This window comes from Mus caroli, unplaced genomic scaffold (assembly GCF_978045245.1).
Source record: "Mus caroli unplaced genomic scaffold, Mus_caroli_1 scaffold_10, whole genome shotgun sequence".
Classification (NCBI taxonomy): domain Eukaryota; kingdom Metazoa; phylum Chordata; class Mammalia; order Rodentia; family Muridae; genus Mus; species Mus caroli.
In genome coordinates this window covers 107652196-107671306 of record NW_028227265.1, presented here as the reverse complement: position 1 = coordinate 107671306, position 19111 = coordinate 107652196, and the positions used below count along the sequence as shown (strand labels likewise).

At 43.7% G+C, this 19111-nt stretch overlaps 1 protein-coding gene across 3 annotated transcripts in view; it reads left to right on the top strand.

Annotated features, from left to right (window-relative positions):
• Window positions 1–19111, top strand: part of Slc20a2 (solute carrier family 20 member 2) — an 86026-nt gene that overhangs the window by 24219 nt on the left and 42696 nt on the right. The window contains exon 1 of one of the 3 annotated variants that reach the window (XM_085844097.1): window positions 7335–7592. The exons of 1 other annotated variant lie outside the window; for it this stretch is intronic. The gene's annotated coding sequence lies outside the window, so the exon portion shown is untranslated. Of the gene's footprint in view, window positions 1–7334; window positions 7593–11360; window positions 11382–19111 lie in introns of those variants that run through there. One more of the 3 variants, XM_085844098.1, reaches the window with a different exon arrangement.

Genomic DNA, 19111 nt, shown 5'->3' with positions numbered 1-19111 from the left:
TGCACTGTCACTGTCTTCAGACACACCATAAGAGGGCATCGGATCCCGTTACAGATGGTTGTGAGCCACCATGGGGTTGCTGGGACTGGAAATCAGGACCTCTGGAAGAGCAGTCAGGCTCTTAACCGCTGAGCCAGCTCTCCAGCCCTGTAAATTTTTCCTTTTTAAAAACCAAAATAATGGTTGAAATTTATGGGTGTTACTCTTACATTTCCATCTAGCCTTTAAACATAGAATTTTTTCTTAGCTTTAAAGGAATCTAGTTTTTTAAAAAGCCTCCTTTTTCAACACAATCTACACGAAAGAATCTCAATGGAGGAGATCAGAAGGGATAGTTTTCAGTCATTGTCGAAGAGCTTTCTGATGGTGGAATCAAACAACTGGGAAATGTGTCTTCGCCCGGCAATTTGAGGAATGTGATGTCAAAGAAAGATAGGAACCAACTCTTCTAATGAAAACAATAAGGTCTAAGATAGATAATTGTCTATTCTTTTGTAGTATACAGCAACCAAGCCTGTCCCAGGACTCTTTGTCCATCTTCTTGAGAACCAGTGCTTGTTAGAGAATCCATTTCTCTGTTTATGAGAACAACCTCCTGGGTTATTATAATCATTGAGTTATTATAGTTCTTAGAGCTAAGTTGCTTATCCTTCTGATTTGGGGTTTTTATTGCTTTGTTTTTGTCTCTTGTTATTGCTTTAAGAAATGAGTAGTGGAGTAGTCCTTGGAGTACTTTCGAAACGAAGTATATTATATCTAAGGATACACTCAAGTACGTCCCTGGCGTCAGCCATCTGTTGGGTTATAGCCAGATATAACCAGAACAGTCCATCTCCATGATTTCAAGTTAGTTTTAAACTGCCTTCCCTAAACTTCTCAGATTATCTGGTTGGAAACAGATCATGTCTGATCACAACAAAAAGAAGGAGAAAATTAGAAATTAAATGCTTAGCTGGGCCTGTTAGTAAGTAACACCGTTAATCCCAGCATTTGAGAGGCAGAGGAAGGTGGATCTCTGTGAGTTTTAGCTCAGTCTGATCTACAAAGTAAAGTTCCAGGACAGCCAGAGCTACATAGAGAGGACAGAAAAAGGAACATTCTCAAAAACAAACAAACAAACAAACCTTGGGAAATCAGGTTTTTTTGTTGCCTGGTTCTTAAGTTTTCCTGTGTTTGGATAAGGTAAACTGAGAAACGGACACATGATTCTCAATCTAGCATAACTCATTAATTCAACAGAAAATAAGCAGTGAAGTTTGATTTGTGATCAGTAAAGTTTTATTTTTCCATGTTTCTGAAAAAGAAGTTTTCTAAGCAAATAAGTGACACAGATACGATTACAAGAAAATATTTATTTCATCATGGTGGGGCAGGGCTGGGTTCAAGGGCTTTTAGCAGATTCTTAGTATAACTTGGTAACTGTATTTAGTTTATTCATTTTCAAAACAGAGACTGATTCAGGTAATAAAACTACATTTAAAATTATTTTCAAGGCAGGAAAATAAAAGTATTTTCAGGGCTGGGGTTGTACTGTGGCGCCAGGCACTTTACTAGCATGCATGATGTCCTGTGTTCAATTTCTAGCACTACATATGCACACGAACACGCACACATACACACTCACACAGTAATTTTAGTTGGAAGCTATAACTAAAGTAAAATTAACCTAAAACTAACAAGCCTTTGTTAATCTACTTTTTGAATTACTGTGACTTTAAATCTAATATCTGACTTTGCTTCTGATTCTCAAATTAGAGTTCATTTAAGATTTCTTGTTTTACATTAGCTTAAACAACAATAAATTATAAAAATGAAGATTGCGTATAATAAGCCTATGTTTGTTTTTCCATTCATTAACACTCCTTCCTTTGAAGCTGGTGGCCATGCTGTGTCTGTGTAGCAGTGTTAGGCACAGTGACTTGTATTACCAGCTACAGAACTGTTGCCTGAAAGAAAGGAGGAAACCTTGTCTGAGACGAGAGCAGTCACAGCCTCACTTCTCGTAATTGAAGGAGCTGGTGTTGAGAAACAGGAAGACATGGCTGAGCCTTGTACTCCAATATAAGGAGTATCTATGAGTGCAAGGCAAAAGAGAAGAGGGGAATTTTAAAGTGTATTCAGCACCTTCTACTCCATGGTAATATTCTGATAAAATTGTATCAGGATGAGGCTAGAGAGAAGGCTCAGTGGCTAAGAACACTTGCTTTATCAGGGAACCCAGGTTCCATCCCCTGCGTCATTTAATGGAGGCTCACAGCTGCATGTGATTCCAGCTCCAGGGGATCTCATGCCCTTCCTGGCCCTCTGGATTCCTACACATACATGATACACATACATACCCTCAACCACACATACATACATTCAGGCATACACACACTCACACACACACACACACACACACACACACTAAAATAAAATAAATATTTAAAAATCTGTATCCACATATCTAGATCCATGTTTATCTCTATCTGTCTACAACTACGGACGTAACTCAGTGGTAGAACCTTTGCCTAGCATGCACAAAGCCTTGGATTCATGCCCTGATATTACACACGCACGCACGCACACACACACACACACACGAGGAGAATGGAGAACGTATCCATCTATCCATAGTCCATACCTTCATCTGTCTCCTCTCCATCTCATTGTGCGTGTGTAAGCATGTATTTAACAAAATGCTTATACCAGGCACTCTTCTGCACACACAGACAGCTCATTCCACCTTCATAATCACACTGTAGGCGTCTCTAATTATGATCCTCATTTAGAGACCATGGGACTGAGGCACTCAGTGTGGACCCCATCCTCTAATTGGATGCTTCATGGCGTAGATTTGGAGACCTCAGGTGACATCAGTGGTCCAGAGAACATTAGTTCACAAGCTGAAGCTGAGTCTAGCTGTCATTGCCCCCTCTTTGTTGTCTCTGTGGTTCCAACTTCTGTGTAATGCTCCTTATTACTTTGCTGCTGAAAACTTGGATCTGCTTGCAGAAACCTCAATTCAAATGTTGTTTCCTCCAAAATGCCTTTTTTAGTTAACATCTCTGGAAGCTTCTTTCCCTACGTTCCTGTAAGAGTGAATTCTTAGTTAGCCCTTTGGACGATTGCTTCTTCATCAGGGAAAGGTTCATGTACACTGCCCTGACTCAGACTGTACAACTCTTACAGGAAGGCTGCCATAGGCCTCTTGCTGTTCTTACCTAAGCTGCTTGCAAATGCTTGGACGTTTAAAGTAGCAAGAGTCAATGGCTTAAAAATATCAAGTGCATGACTATTTGTAGTATAAAGTTCCTAACTGGGGACTGGCGAGATGGCTCAGCAGGTAAGAGCACTGACTGCTCTACCGAAGATTCTGAGTTCAATTCCCAGCATCTACATGAGATCTGACGCCCTCTTCTGGTGTGTCTGAAGACAGCTACAGTGTACTTAATTATAATAATAAATAAATCTTTAAAGAAAAAATAAAGTTCCTAACTGTATTCTAGTATACTTAAAAAAATTTAACCTATATATGAGATATTTTATTATATACATATGAAATTCTCAAGGAATAGGAAAATTTTTAAATATCCATAATGAAAATATTTTCATAGCATGTAGTTTTGTAGAGAAAACAGGGAGCAAACTAAACCTTTTCATCAGTTGCTAGAAAGTTTTACTAACAACAGATGAAACAACTATTCAAGTACAGCAGTAATGATAACACTACTGCCTTCACTCTCAAAACCCCGATGCAAATTACATCAAAGAATTATGATGAAGTAGCTAATTACCAGAGGCTTTTAAAAAATGTTTTGAGTTTGCTAGTTATTTACATTTTTTTTTTAAATGACAGGAAATAAGTAGTGAAGAGAGGCTATTTAATCTTTTGGAGTTCTGCATTTGTGTGGTAATACAAAGTCTTCTATGGGTAATTTCAGTGTGATCCTTTGGAAGCTAAGATGAAGGCACGTGTGTTAGTGAGTGTTTGCTGTATGAGGAGACACCTAATACACTGGTGCTAGTGATATGTGCTGGTGATTCACCACTTGGGAGACTGAGACACCAGGATTATGAGTTCGAGGCTATCCTAGACTACAGAGTGATATTGCATCTCAACAGCAAGGTTCTGGGTACTGTTTACCACTGTCCTTATGACCAAGCCAGAGTCAGCATAGGAAGGGACTGCCCAGTGGTTAGGCTAGAATCAATGGAGACACTGTGGCAATAGTCTACAGCTTGGTGTCCCTAGGAATTCCTTAGCCAGCATCCCAAATTCTAATCCCTCCCAACAGTAGGCATGTTAGGTGATATAATAGAGGAAAATTAAAAAGATCACTGCAATAACACGGTTTTAAGAGCGTTTGCACACCCAGTTTCTTTGGAATGCTTAGCAATCGTTTGAAATTCCTTTCAACTTTTCATATTTTGAAGCTCTGAGCTTTGAAAGAGGATCTTTTGATCCTCACTCATTAAATGCCCAATTGATCTTCGCCAGGTGCTGTATTGCTGTGACACAATCCCGACAGCACAGCCATTTATTGAGAGCACCCTAAGACCAGTGTGAAAGCCATCTCGTGGAGCTCTCTGCTGTCCTTTGATGTCAGCATTATTGTTACCATTTAACACGAGGAAGCAGACACACAGAGAGGCCAGCAAAGCCCCTGATGTCACATAGTCCATAGGTGGTGTCTTATGTCTAAGCCTACAGCTTCCATCTGATGAATTTCCTCCCGAATGGGTTGCTACATTTGTTTTTTTCTTTTTCTTTTTCTTTTTTTTTTTTTTTAAGCATTCACTTTGTTAAGGATTTGAATGTTTTGTATAATCCTCTAAAAAACTGGGGACCCTTGTAAACCCTGAAGTTTCCCCCAGTTCTACCGCTTCCAATATTTAGATCAACTATAAAGAGCTCAGAATCGACTCCTTGTTGCTGTGTCTAGGTGCAATTTTTAGATATTTTGGACTATTTCATCTCTCTCTTCACCATGAGAAGTCCATGACTCTTTGAGGACTCCAAAGTAAAATATGGAATGTTCATTTATTCTGGATCCTAAATGTCAACTTCATCAGCAAACAATCTTCATTTAAGAGCGAAGGTTTGTGTGCTCCTGACTCTCTGCAGCATCACTTGATAACTAAGATGAACTCCTTCACTACCTAGGCGCTGGGTCTCATCCCTGCCCTTTTCCCTGGTGTGGGAACTGGAGCTCCCCAGGGCTGCGCCACAGGCTTGTAACTGAGTACCACACCTCAGAGAGACCCTTCCTCTGGCTCGTTTGTTGCAATGAACACAAGCCATTTTGTTTATTTTAGAGGTTGAGGATGCAAAGTCTTTAGTCTTTGAATCCCAGAGGTCAAATGTACTCTAAGGATCTCTATGACTATGACCCAATAAATTTATTAAAATAGGAGTTTTTTTATGGAAAAAATATAACTCGATCGCACATTGTCCAGGTTGAACTTTGCAGTATCAGGGGTTCGATACACCTATTCTAGATCTAGAAGATCAGTCTTTTCACCTACAAAGAGGGGGTGGCCAAGTATCTGAAGTATGTTAGGGGTGCACTGTTTTCCCTGTAGGTTTTGGTTCCTCCATTTTCAGGCAGGTGTGGCTGCTGTTAAGTAAGCATTAGACTCACACTTCGTGTGTTTGACGTAAGAGGAACTCGAGAATGCTCTCAGAGTTTCTTGCTTCAAAGTAGACCTTCCAGTGTAGTCTGGATCATCTGTGGTGCAAACCGATGCAAAGGTCAGTTCACCTTTCCGTGCCAGATTAGAACAGAGAAAACGTTTTGCTATTAGATGCAGGCATTTGGGGGTAATAATTCTGTCAAAATCAACCTCACAAATGTCCTCTTCTGGCATGAAGGATTCTAGCGTAAGTTTGCTGAAAATGCTTATTAATTAGAGTTTAGCCTTCTGATTATCATAACTTACTCTCTTTCATCACGGGATGACAGTGCCCATGTCCAGGAACTTTGGTTGCAGTGACATAGAGCACATACCAGTGGCTGTTACAGAGAGGCATATGTGCACTCTCTGGAGAACCTAAGTTGGACATGGGACAGATGTGCAGCCAGCAGTCGTTATGAACAGCGTGAGGAGTTACCAGTTTCTGCCAGTGAGAGTACGGCAACAGCAATGTTTGGCATGCTTAGCACAGACAGGCTGTGCTTCTTAAGAGTATGGTTGTGTTTCAATGGTCCATGCAGTAGATGCAATGCTATAGAGCAATGATTCTCAACCTGTGGGTCGCAGCCCTTTGTGGGGCCATATATCAGATACCCCGACGATTCATAACAGTAGCACAATTATAGTTATGAAGTAGAAACAAGTAATTTTATGGTTGGAGGTCACCATGATATGGTGAACTGTCTGAGTAGCGGCCAGGAAGGTTAAGAACCATTGCTGTAGAGGGACATGCTGAAGACCATGAACTCAGATCTAGTAAATCCCCTGAAGTCTAAGTCTAATAAATCCCCATGGCGTTTTTAAATTAGGAAAACAAGTAGCTCTGAGAAGATAGATATGAGGATTTTAGGTGTGCTGTTAATACGGAGTCATGTCATAGAGGGTTTTGGAGAAAGATGGTGCAATCCAGTTGCTTTTGAGCCATTGAGTTACTTTGTATCCTTTGTGGGGGGAGTGACTGTGTGACTGGAGGTTTGATTGATGAAGTGTCCACTCAGGGCAAAGTTTGCCATCAGAACTGAAATGCCTAAAGTAAACCAGTCTGAATCATCCATGTTAGATGCTGCAGACTGCGCCTTTGTTCTACGTTGTAGTTAGTGAGAGCATTGGTGGTTTTTAAACAATGCATTGTGTTCTGGTTTTCTTTTAAATATTGGCTGCGTTCTTGGAGTCTTGAACTGTTTGCTTGGGTTTCAGTATGCTTTGAGAATGTTCATTTGTTCCAATAGAGGATCTCCTTTCCAGTTGTAGCCAGCCACACAGTGAGATGCGCTGTAAAGCGTATTTGGTAAGTTGGAGATGTTAGTTCTCAGTGGTGGGTTTTGTTTTTTAAGTGAACGTGTGTCCTCACAGCACCTCCTTGGGAAGTACAGAAGAAAAGCCGAAAGCTGGTGGGTAATCTCACAGATGTGCTGCGAAGAGCAGGCACCACTGCCACCTGGTTGCCAAAGTTGTCTGATATGAATGTGCTTGAACATCAAGTGCTTGCCTGTTCTGGAGAAGACCGGAGAAGACTGTATTACTCTTTCTCTGTTGGTACTTGCAGAACCGACTTAAAGTAAGTTAGTACTATTCAACTGAGTTCAGTAATTAGAGTACTCATGATGCCGTGCATTGTTCGGCAGGGCACGCCCCTTGGCGGGGTTCCCATTAAAGAGGACACCAGTGTTGTCCTAGTGAATAAATCCCAGCCCACATGATGCAAACCAGCGTGTTCCTGCCTGCTGCTCGGCTGTAGTTAATTTTAGCCAGCGTTTGTTCTATGAGTTGTAAAACTGTTTACCCAAGTAGAAGTTAGTAAGCTGAAGTGTGACTTCTGGGCCTGTGCGATAGCTATCTATTTCAGACTTCAGGTTGTATGAGCCGGAGAGCAGACATCTGAAGAGTTGTGGTTCAGATCTCTTTCCGAACTACTTGTGAGTACTCTGAGAATTTTTAAGACGTTTCTTTGTTCTTCATACCTTAAATCTTCCTAAAGTGACTGTCATGGTAATTTTATCTGCCTTGGGAAGACTGGCGTTGATCTACACCCCGGCCGTGTCAGAACGGTGGTATAGTGTTTTCTTTACATGTGCAGGGCCGTGAGCGTCTCAGAGTATTCAGATTTTCCTGCAGAGAGTATTTGATTCTTAATTTTTATTTTTATCTTTAAAAATGTAGCTTAGTTCTTATTTTGCATGTTAAAATGTTAGATTAGTAGAAATGGTTACAGTGTGTCTCTAACTTTATTTTCTGGGGTAGTTACTGTTGGGGGAAACATGTAAAAAGTTAATACCCTTCTCAAGTGGATACATTGCAGAAACAAGAGGCTAGCAAGTGTTAACTTGCTGAGCCTATACATGGAAAGCATCTTTTAAAAGGAAAAGTTTATACTTAGAAAATAGACCTTTATTCTCCAAAAGAAAAAAACTTTTTAAGGAAGGTTTCAGAGGGTGGCTTAAAGGGTGTTCCAGTTGACTGAGTTATCGACCGTATCGAAAGCACCTGACTGACTGCCTTTCAGTTTGGTCAGTCCCAACTTATATCTAGACTGAACCAAACGGAATTTCAGTATTACTTTCAGTATTACTTTAAACTAAACCCGTCACCTTGCTTAGTTTGAACTATGTTTACACTTAAAGTAGAACGACTTCAAGTCAAGCAACTTGTTTCTATCAGAACCAGAAAGAAACCCCCTTATCAGTTAGCGTGTAAAGCACACCCGCTTTAGGACTGCTGATCTTTAATGAAGCAGTTGTGCGCCCATTGCTCCATCTACAAGCAAAGACAGAGACACACCCAGGGTTAGTGTCCTGAATGCCAAACTGTATGTAAAGACTTCTTTGAGGTTATGAGTTGCCTGATTTTTAAATACAAATGACATAAGGTGTCAACAATGAGAGAAAAATTTCAGTGGTGCATTCAGTAGGAAAAATATGTAAGAATTGAAAATAGAACTGAATTCCTAGGCTATTTTTAGAGAGAAACATTTTTTGAAGCTTAGCTTTCTGAGCAGGAGAGAAATCTGTAAGTATAACAGAGAAGTCACTCATGTCACCCTGAGCAGAAGGGATTCTGTCCCAGCAGATGCTTCGGGATAAACAGGTCCTCACAGGCATGTTACAGCCCTGTCCTTACCCGAGGCCCCCGGGAGGTGTTTGTAATGGCGTACTATAGTTGTGCTGGTTTTCAAGCTAAAATTAAGTTGACCATTGTAGTTTTTAATCCTGCCTGCCCCGAAGAAAAGCTGATTAGAATTTATCCATTTTTAATGTAACAGAAAGAGGTTTATCTATGAGTGGGAAGCATGTGTTCCTGGGCAAATTGTTAAGATGCTCATCAACACTTGCAGAGTGTGCGTTAGTGGTTTCTGTGCGGTGAAAGGATGTAGGAGAGTGGGAGAGGAGTTCTTCAGCGTGGACTTCCTGGCCCTCAGTGTGGCCAGTTCTGTGACTCTCTGCAGTTCTCCTCTGTGCCCCATGACACAAGGGACACTTGTCAGAGGCCTCTCATGAGTGGAAGCTCTGTTGGCTTGCTGTGCCTTAGAATGTAATCGGTCACAAGGGGCTCAGCTACATGGTCACAGATTCGAGGTCACATGCTAAGAAACTCAGGTGTCTCCATACAGCAGGAAGAGCCCAGCTGTGACCCGTGTGTGTGTGTGTGTGTGTGTGTGTGTGTGTGTGTGTGGCCGCCTTTCTACTCTACCTCCACCCTCTGGTCCTGTAGGCGCTGCTCTCTGGCTGCCTGCCTGACCTCTTACCTTCCTCCTTCTTGCTTCTTTAGATCTAGCTCTCCAGAGGCTTTGACCTGACAGCGGCCCAGGCAGTAGGTATACTTTGATTCTTTTAATTACAGAGTACAACCTTCTGTTCTGAGGAGCCCAGCAGGAAGCCTGTTGCCTGCCTCCCCTTTATTCACAGCCTGTCTGTTTAGCTGGTCCGTCAGTTGGTCAGTCTGTGTGGGGCTGTGAACGGAATCTAAGACCTCAGCTACTCACAACTGAGTTACTTCTCCAGAGCCGTCAGAGGGCTCTGTCAGTATGGATACAAGCAGCTACGGTCTGTAGCAGGCTGCCTTTGCTCAGCGATCACATCCCTGGAACGTTCTTTGTAAAGGCAATCCGGCAGAAAGAGCTTGCTCTGTACCTGTTTCAGCTGTGTTAGGTGAGATGTGAGGGGAATGGGCCGGATGATCGAAGCCTTCTGCAGCGCCTGTGTTGACTGCCCTGCAGTCAATAGCTGACTGATGGGAAGAATGCTGATGTTTCTGGGAAATACTGGGCCTGCTGTTGTTATTCAGCATGTGCTAAGCACCTCCACAGCACACACAATACACAAAGAGAGCATAGTTCCCACTCGCAAAGAACTCACGTGCTAAACAGCCGCAGCATGGAAAAAGGGGGGCCCTGACATGCAGTAAACAAACCAGCAAGAAGACAATGCTGGGGGAGACGTGGGAGGTGAGAGCATGGGGCGCGTGGAGGGCACGGCGGAGTTCTGTTTATCCCTGCATTTGCAACCCGGGATTGGGACTGGCTCTTTGCCCTAGGCAGCAACTGTGGGTAAGTGGGGCAGCCCAGAGCCCACTCCCAGGCCTTGTCACCTTCCTGCCACAAAGGAGCCTCTGAAGGTTCACTTCACCTGAAGCTGTTGCCGGGTGGGAGCAGCAGACCCACCGGAGAAGTGGGAAGCAGCCTCCTCAACGAAACTGTTTAAATAGACCTTGATTTCTGGGTTATATTTTCTCTCTTGGATGCCGCCTGGCCCTGCTCTGTCTTAAAATGATGGGTCATCTGTCTGATATTTTAAGACAGCGTCTTGAGTTTCTCAGAAGATAAGCGTTAAGAAGGTCTGTGAAACATTACTGCAGCTCACAAAGAGTCAGAAGCACCTGACGCAGGAAAGTTCCCCGGGCAGGCGTGGATACAAGCGGGTGATGCGTGCAAATACGAAAAATTGGTCTGAATCGTTCGGTTCTTGACATCGGCTGTGGCGGCTCACCGACTCAGGTTCTGGGTCTTGTTTATGGCTCTTCATCTGAAAGAAACTTGGAGGGACTCCGAAAAAAAAACTCAAGAAAGGGGGGAAATCACATGTTAGAAATTATAACTACAAATAAGAGGTTGGAGGACTTCTGTTATATAGCCTAGAAGAGACTTGCATTTTCGTTCAGATACGTGTGCCCATCCCAGGGATAATGATGGACAGCTGGTGTGTGCTCCCTTTGGAGTGTAAAGGGTCAGGTACCATGATTGCCAAGGTGCGCCTGTGACCTATCAGCATTGCCTGGGAACAGATTCTCAGGCCCACCAAGACCCGCTGATTCCAAGTGGGAAGGCTGGAGTGCAAGGCTGTTTTAACAGTGCTGTAAGGTGATTCTGATGTCCCATGCATGGGGTATTAGGAAGAAAATTATCACAAAAGGGGAACACAGATGCTGGGAACTTTTCTTCTTGGAGTCATATGAACCTGGGTTTAAATTTATTTGCAATATTTTTAGTATTCTCTCTGAAGTCCGGAGATAAATGATCTCCCAAAGTCCCTCTAACCCTGCCTTGACTCCGGATTTCTTTCGGTCACTTAATATTTAACCTGGGAAATACTGCGTTGACTTACCTGGATTCGTTAATTAAGACAGTGCCTATCTTTGTTTACTTGTTCGTTTGTTTGGGGTTTTGGTTTCTGTGCTAGAAGTGGAACCCAGGACCTCACACCATACTAAAAGTAAGTACTCCCCATTGAAGCACATCCTTGCCTTGATAGTATTTTTTTTAAAAAGGTTTTAATTTTATTCATATGTACATATGTATGTGTGAGTGTGTGCCATGTGGGTGCTAGGGATAGAATCCAGGTGCCCTAGAAGAATAACCAGTGTAGCTGCTAAGCTGTTGCTTCAGCTCCAGCAGCAGCAGTTTAAAATGGAGATACAAAGAGATGAGAAATGAGTGGTAGTGTGGGCTATACAGTATATCAGGCATACAGCAATGGTTTAAGTAGTGTTGCTAAAGCTATTGGGCATACAGTAGTGGGTTTAAGCAGTGTTGCTAAAGCTGTCAGGTGTACAGTAATGGGTTTAGGTAGTGTTGCTAAATAGATGTCCCCCCTTCCCAGTTGACTCCACCAGTAGCCCATGGTCACTGTGTCACAGACAGTTGACTAGATCATTCATGGTCTTCATGAAGTCTCTGTCAGAAGAGAGGTAGCTGCAGACAAAGTTTGACTTTAACTGATTCCCCAACTCTTCCACCTCCACTGGAAAAGACAAGTCAGTGGGTAGCATGCTGCAGTCAGAAGTAGATGGCCACCTAGAAAGACCTGAAGAGGGTGTGAGCAGAGTATGACGCACCCTGCCTCCTTTGAAGACTCAGGATAGGGACTTGTTTCAGCTGACACTCCCTTCTGGAGCAAATTATCCAGTGGTGCACATAGCAGGCACGTGGAGTTGGATTATTTGGTCAGCATGTCCAGAGCCAGCTAGGCTCTGCCCTCTTGGATTTCATGCGTTCTGCTGACTTGAGCAAGTAGCAATTGGTACCTTGCCCAAGCCAATTATTGTGTCCTAGAAGTCCCCCATGCTGACCCCTGACTTTTTTATAGGTCATGTAAATGCATCTTAATCTAGTGATGTCTTTGCCTTTTCTTACATCCTCCTTTGTAGCTTTTGCTTGAGGGAATGGTTTCTGGTTGAAAACATAACCACCCTGTCTAGCCTTTAGTACAAAGCTTTTGTGGCTTTAATGAAGAAAGGGCTTTGTGAGGGCATGGTTTTTCAGTGTTGTTTTAAAAGTATCAGATGAGCAACACCACCATAGCCAAAAGAACATCCACTCCCTTTGCCAGGGAACGATGGCCTTAGGATTTTAGCACTTGAAAGAGGAGAGGTAGAATCTTTGGCTTTTATAGATAGAATTAATTACATATTTTTAGACCATTAAAATGTCCTTAAAGTGAAAAGGACAGGTACAGACACTTTAGCTCAAACTCTACTTTTCCCTGTGAAGGGACAGAGAGGGACAGCAGGAAGTGTGTATATTGATAGTTGCTTTGGTCTGGGCTCTTATTATATGTGGGAAAGCCTCAGGCACCAGGCTGCAAAAGTTGTTTGGTTTCGTTTGGTACATCTGTGTCAGTTTCAGAATATATGAAATCCTGGGAGCATGGTAATCGCTCACCAATCCAGAAGTCATCAAGAACTGATTTCTAGAATCCTGCATGAGTCTTAGCTGTCTCCTTTAAACACACAAAATCTCAACTGCATACCCAGCATGTTTAAAAAATCCAAATATATCATTAACTTCTTAATGATAGAACTCAAAAGACTGTTATTGGAACGAGGGGCTCAGAGTACAGCATATGATTACGAAGTGTGTCTCCAGATCTGGTCCAATCATGCCTCCCTCAAAACAAGGCTATTTTCATTACTGAACAGGCATTCTTCTTTGGAATTTCTTTCTTGGAAAAATAAAGTTGTTTCAAAAACCAGTTTAAAGCCAGTTCCTGATGTGCCATTAGAAGTAACAGTGTGGCTTGGAATAGCAAGCCCTGCCTCCTTCCATGTAGTTGTTTCTAAAGGCCTTAGAGCAGGACACAGAGCCTGGGGAGAAGCAAGGCCTTAGAGCAGGACACAGAGGCTGGGGAGAAGCAAGGCCTTAGAGCAGGACACAGAGGCTGGGGAGAAGCAAGGCCTTAGAGCAGGACACAGAGGCTGGGGAGAAGCAAGGCCTTAGAGCAGGACACAGAGGCTGGGGAGAAGCAAGGCCTTAGAGCAGGACACAGAGGCTGGGGAGAAGCAAGGCCTTAGAGCAGGACACAGAGGCTGGGGAGAAGCAAGGCCTTAGAGCAGGACACAGAGGCTGGGGAGAAGCAAGGCCTTAGAGCAGGACACAGAGGCTGGGGAGAAGCAAGGCCTTAGAGCAGGACACAGAGGCTGGGGAGAAGCAAGGCCTTAGAGCAGGACACAGAGGCTGGGGAGAAGCAAGGCCTTAGAGCAGGACACAGAGCCTGGGGAGAAGCAAGGCCTTAGAGCAGGACACAGAGGCTCGGGAGAAGCAAGGCCTTAGAGCAGGACACAGAGCCTGGGGAGAAGCAAGGCCTTAGAGCAGGACACAGAGGCTGGGGAGAAGCAAGGCCTTAGAGCAGGACACAGAGGCTGGGGAGAAGCAAGGCCTTAGAGCAGGACACAGAGGCTGGGGAGAAGCAAGGCCTTAGAGCAGGACACAGAGGCTGGGGAGAAGCAAGGCCTTAGAGCAGGACACAGAGGCTGGGGAGAAGCAAGGCCTTAGAGCAGGACACAGAGGCTCGGGGGAAGCTTCTCACTTATTATTAGAAAATGTAAGAATTACCTATTAATTCAATAAAATTCTGCCAAAAATATAAAGGTTGATCTATAGTAACTCACAGTAGTGCAAAACTGTATAGCATTTGAAATGGTGATATTCTATGTGTAGTGACTAAATTAGGTTATAAAGTACTGTTTATTTATGACCCTGTTCCTGTACAGGTGACTCCTAACAGTACCCCACACTGACCCCCTGACTTTATTTTGCAGGTCGTGTAAATGCATCTTAAGTTAGTGATGCCTTTGCCCTTTCTGGCTTGAACCTGTGCAGGCGCTATGCATACTGCCACAGTCTCTATGAGTTCACATGGGCGTCGGTCCCGTTTATCTAGAAAACATTTCTACATATATGTCTGGGAACAGGATGCTATATACCACATGTAAGCAGTCCTTCTCTCTAGTCAACGTTTCTAATTGAAGATACTTTTTCATTCAGTAGATTCAGATCCGTGCTTTCTCCTCCCATCTACCCAGCTCCATGCCTTCTCTCTTTATAGAAAACAAAGATTGTTTTAAAATAAGGAACAAGCACAAGAAACACACTCACACAACAGAAAATAACACACAAGCAAAATTAGTAAGAGTTTTTTAAATGTCAAAACAAAGCACTACAGAAAGCAATCTATAAAAACACCATCGTTCTTCTCTGTTGGCTCTGTTGTGTTGGTGTACTGGCCTTTTACTTTGGGGCATGGGCTTATATACCCAGTGAGACTCCATTGGAGGAAACGTAATTTTTCCTGTGCTAGTGGTTTGCAGTTGGTTAGGGACGGGAGGTCATTTCCGCTTGGCTTGAGCCTGTGAAGGCTCTGTTCTTGCTGCTGTGAGTTGAGTTCATATGCGCCTTGTTCAGCTGATTCAGAGGACCTTCTTTTCCTGGTATCACCCATCCACTGTAGCTCTTAGAATCTTTCTGCCTCCTCTTTCACAGAGATCCCTGAGGTGGGAGGGGTTTGAAGACGATACTACATTAGGATTGAGTGTTCCAAGGCCACTCACTCTCTGCATATTGTCCAGTTGTGGGTCACTGTGTTAGTTACACCTACTTCCAGAGGAAGCGCTTCTCCGATGGCTGCTGAGTGAGACACTGATCTCTGGCTGTGGCAGAATGTCATTTGCAGTCATTTTATTACAATGTATCTTTAGCAAAACACTAGTGTTTGGGTTTCCTCTAGGTCTATGACTTAGCTAGTCTCAGGTTCTCAGCCACTTGAGCAGTGCCAGACATGGGTTCTGTTTCATGAGGTGTGTCTTAAATCACTTAGAGCAGACAGTGGTTGGTCACTCCCACAGCGTTTGTGCCACCATTGGACCCGTGTATCGTGCAGGCAGGTCACTGTTGTAGACTGAAGAGTTTGTAGTTGGTTTGATGTTTACCCTTCTCCTCAGGCAGCATGCAGAGTACTTTGCAGCACATGGACACCAGGCAACAGCAGGGGTGAGGGGTGGGGGTGGGGTGAAGGTTCTAGTTAGGCACCAGCGTTACTTTGTGTTCAATGAGATATGTAATTGTTATCTTCAGCAATGGGCCTTACCATCAGTTTATGGGGAATGACCAATAATTTTGGCAATCGCCTGAGTTGTTTAGGGGTTTCCATGGCACCTCTTTGGCCAACAGCTTTCTGTTACTGGAGGTTTTACTTGGGGGTGGGGGGTGAGAGATGTCTAGTTGTGGTTTTGTCTCCCCTATTTTTGAGATTTCATTTATATTTTCTTTTTATATATATATATATATACATATATACATATATATATATATATTTTTTTTTAAGAAGCTTCTACTGGGGTAGGTTTCCACATGGCCCCCAGATAGCCCGTTGTGCTACCTGGCCCTTTTTATATCCCTCCCTTAGTGCCTGCCTTCCCTGATTGACTCCCCTGCTTCAGTTCCCGCCCACCCCCACCTTAACTGTATGTTCTGTTCCCCCTTCCTTGGGCGAGCCTCCCGCACCCCTACTCCCTTACGTTGCAGCTAACCTCTATGGTTATACAGATTGGAGTCTGTCTAGGCAGCTATTGGAAGCTTATGTAAGTAGGGCCTCAGCCAGCGGACAAAGCAGGCTGAGCACAAACTTTAGTGATAAGTAGCGAGCTAGAAACAGTCTTCGTTGTTCTCTTTTCTATAAGTACATATTATTTTCATCATCAAAAATTTGACCTACTTTTAAATTTTTTTATATTTGAGGTTATAATTTAATTACAGTATTTCCCCTTGTCTTTTCTCCTTCCAAATCCTCCCAAATTCCTCTCATCGCTCTCCTTCAAATTCTTGACCTACTTTTTAAGGCATGCGCTTCGCTGACCCCTGAGAAGAGGCCTACCGTAGCAACACAGATGGGTGTGCGGCCGGGACTGATCAAGTGTAACCCTGTTACCTGTGCCACACTAGAGGTGGTTAGCAAGAGTCTGACTCATGGCTGCAACTCCAGTCCCACCTCACATAGTCCGGGATGTCACATTCAGTACAAGAGGAAGAAGGTGGGACTCAACATATTTTAAACCAGACAAAACAGTTGTTCTGTTATTAGGTTATCCATTTAAATTTGGCAGAGCACTATACATAGTTCAGGGTAACGATTAAAGTAAGAAATGGTGGAACCATGTGCTGTGGACCTCAGGAAAGAGCCAAGTGGCAGGGAGAAAGGGGATGGCATCGATAAGCTGCCTAGACACTATTGCCAACGTGATGATCCTTGTATGGGCCTGTCTCACCAGTGCTTACCAAGAGCCCCAGCAGTTTCAGAGAGTACTGCTTCCCCCCAGTCATCCTGATGCCGCTAGGAGCACCACTGCAGACAGTTCCAGAACCCACCTGTGTCTGCAAACACAGCTACATGTGTTACCCTGAGGTGCAATGAATAGTTGTTTAAAATTTGATAAGAGAATTCTTTGCAAGTGCAGTAGCTCAAAGTAAAATGACAGTGGAGAGGAAGGAGAGAGAGAGAGTGAGAGCGAGAGAGAGCATTTTTACCTCTTCAAGATGGCCAGAGCAGCCAAGCAAGCTTGGGAACTGTCAAGTGAAAAAGGGTGGCATTTGGGGGAGGGGAGGCAGAGGGGGAGGCAGGGGAGGAGGAGGGGAATGGAATAGATCTTAGTTTGGGCTTTTTTTTTTCCTTCTTTATCTGTTCATTTGAGTTTTGTTTTTCCTGCCTCACTCTGAGGACTAGAAAGCAGGAGTGAGAGCTGTGAATGTAGTAAGCCTACGTCCAGTTAGGAGTTTCAGCCGAGCCCGTCTAGTACAGAGGTGTGTACAAAGTGTTTACTGTAGACCTGACCTGAAATTTAAGTGGCGAGTGGAGCAGGGACAGAGACTCTCTCAAGCCATGTTGCTTTCTTCAGGCTGGGCAGAGCTGGGCTGAGAAGGAAGAACACGCAGCTAAATGCCTCCCGGGCCTGTTTCGGCCGTCTCCTCTGTTGACTGCGTTGCTTTGGAGTTTCCTTGTTCTTTATGTCATAGCAACCTGCTAGACTTGCCAGTAATTGATAAACCTAAAATGTTGCTTAAAGAAAATGCTCCATAGCCTAAGCTACGATCAAGCATGAGAGTTTGGCTTTACTGTATTCAGTGCTAAGCTTTAGAATAATTTTTAAGTTAACTGTCGTGTTCTGAAGAGGCAGAGGTGTAATAACAGGAAAGGTTTTGTTGTCTACTTCCCTGGGGAATATTAAATACTCAGCTTCTGGGAATTCAGTAATGAACTGAATCTAACTCTTATGAGCAGCACAGTTCAAACATCTCTCTAAATGTAAATACTGACAACTTTTTTTTTTTTAAAGATTTATTTATTATATGTAAGTACACTGTAGCTGTCTTCAGACACTCCAGAAGAGGGCGTCAGATCTCGTTGTGGATGGTTGTGAGCCACCATATGGTTGCTGGGATTTGAACTCTGGACCTTCGGAAGAGCAGTCGGGTGCTCTTACCCACTGAGCCATCTCACCAGCCCCTGACAACTTTTTCACTTGAAAAAAAATCCCTTTTCCTGGTATATATCTGTAAACTTTTACACACGCAGGCTTTTAGATCCATTACCACAGATAGACTACATAGTAGCTCCGTCCCCCAAAGAATGCCATTGTGCTGACCTTCAAATGTGGCATTTTAGATTTACTTCTATTTTATGTGTATCAGTGTTTTGCTTTCGTGTGTTTCTAAGCACTATGTGTATGCCGGGTGCCCCCAACGTCGAGGCCTGGAGCTACAGGTGCTGGTTAGCTGCCATGTGGGCACTGAGAATGAAGCCTGGGTCTTCTGAAACAGCAGTGGTGCTGTTGACCACTGAGCCGGCTCTCCAGCTTTGTGATGTCCTTGGTTGTCAGGCATCTCATGTACCCTGGGTCCCTAAGCCAAGCCTTGAGAGCCATCTGCAAGTCACATACACCATGGTGAAGGGTGGACTTTTGAGTCTTTGAGAGGGTAGTATTGTGCGACAAGAGTTCTTGGGGAGACGCTACACAGATATCTACTCAGATCCCCCATTTCTGAGTCCACGCAGACCAGAGTACAGAATCTACCAAAGTCCAACTCTAAGACAGCTGCGCTACTAAAGCCCACCCCAGCATGGGTGACAGCTTACAAAGTTGAAAACCTGGAACACACAGTACAACCCTGCAGACACTCAGGTTAGAGTCCTCCTTTCCAAGTGACTCAGATGGGATAAGCCTCTTCAGGCAGCTCAGCTCGTTTCTGCTTCTTGCAGCCAGTGGTAGGGTGTTAGAGGCTTCTTTACACCTTGGCTTGTCTAAGAGTGGCCCTCAGCTGTCTTTTCTGCTTATCCTGGGAGCAAGGGGCCTGGTTAATCTGTTCAGTTTCATGGACTTCCTGAAGCTATTTTGAGTTGTTTACCTTCCTGATCAAGAAGCTTCCCTGTTGGATGGAATATTTCAGTCTCAGAGGAAACAGCTACACAGTAGGTCTTAACCAACCTTTGACCAATAAGTGTATTTGGATGCCCCACAACAATACAAAAGTAAAGGACAGAACGCAAGCAGAGATGTCAGTGGGTATATACTGTGGGGAGTAGGTTTCACAGAAGTAGTTCAGTCAAATACACAAAAAAACCCAAGGACCTTGGTACCCAGAGTTGAAATTCATATTATCTGAAAGGGCCAGTTT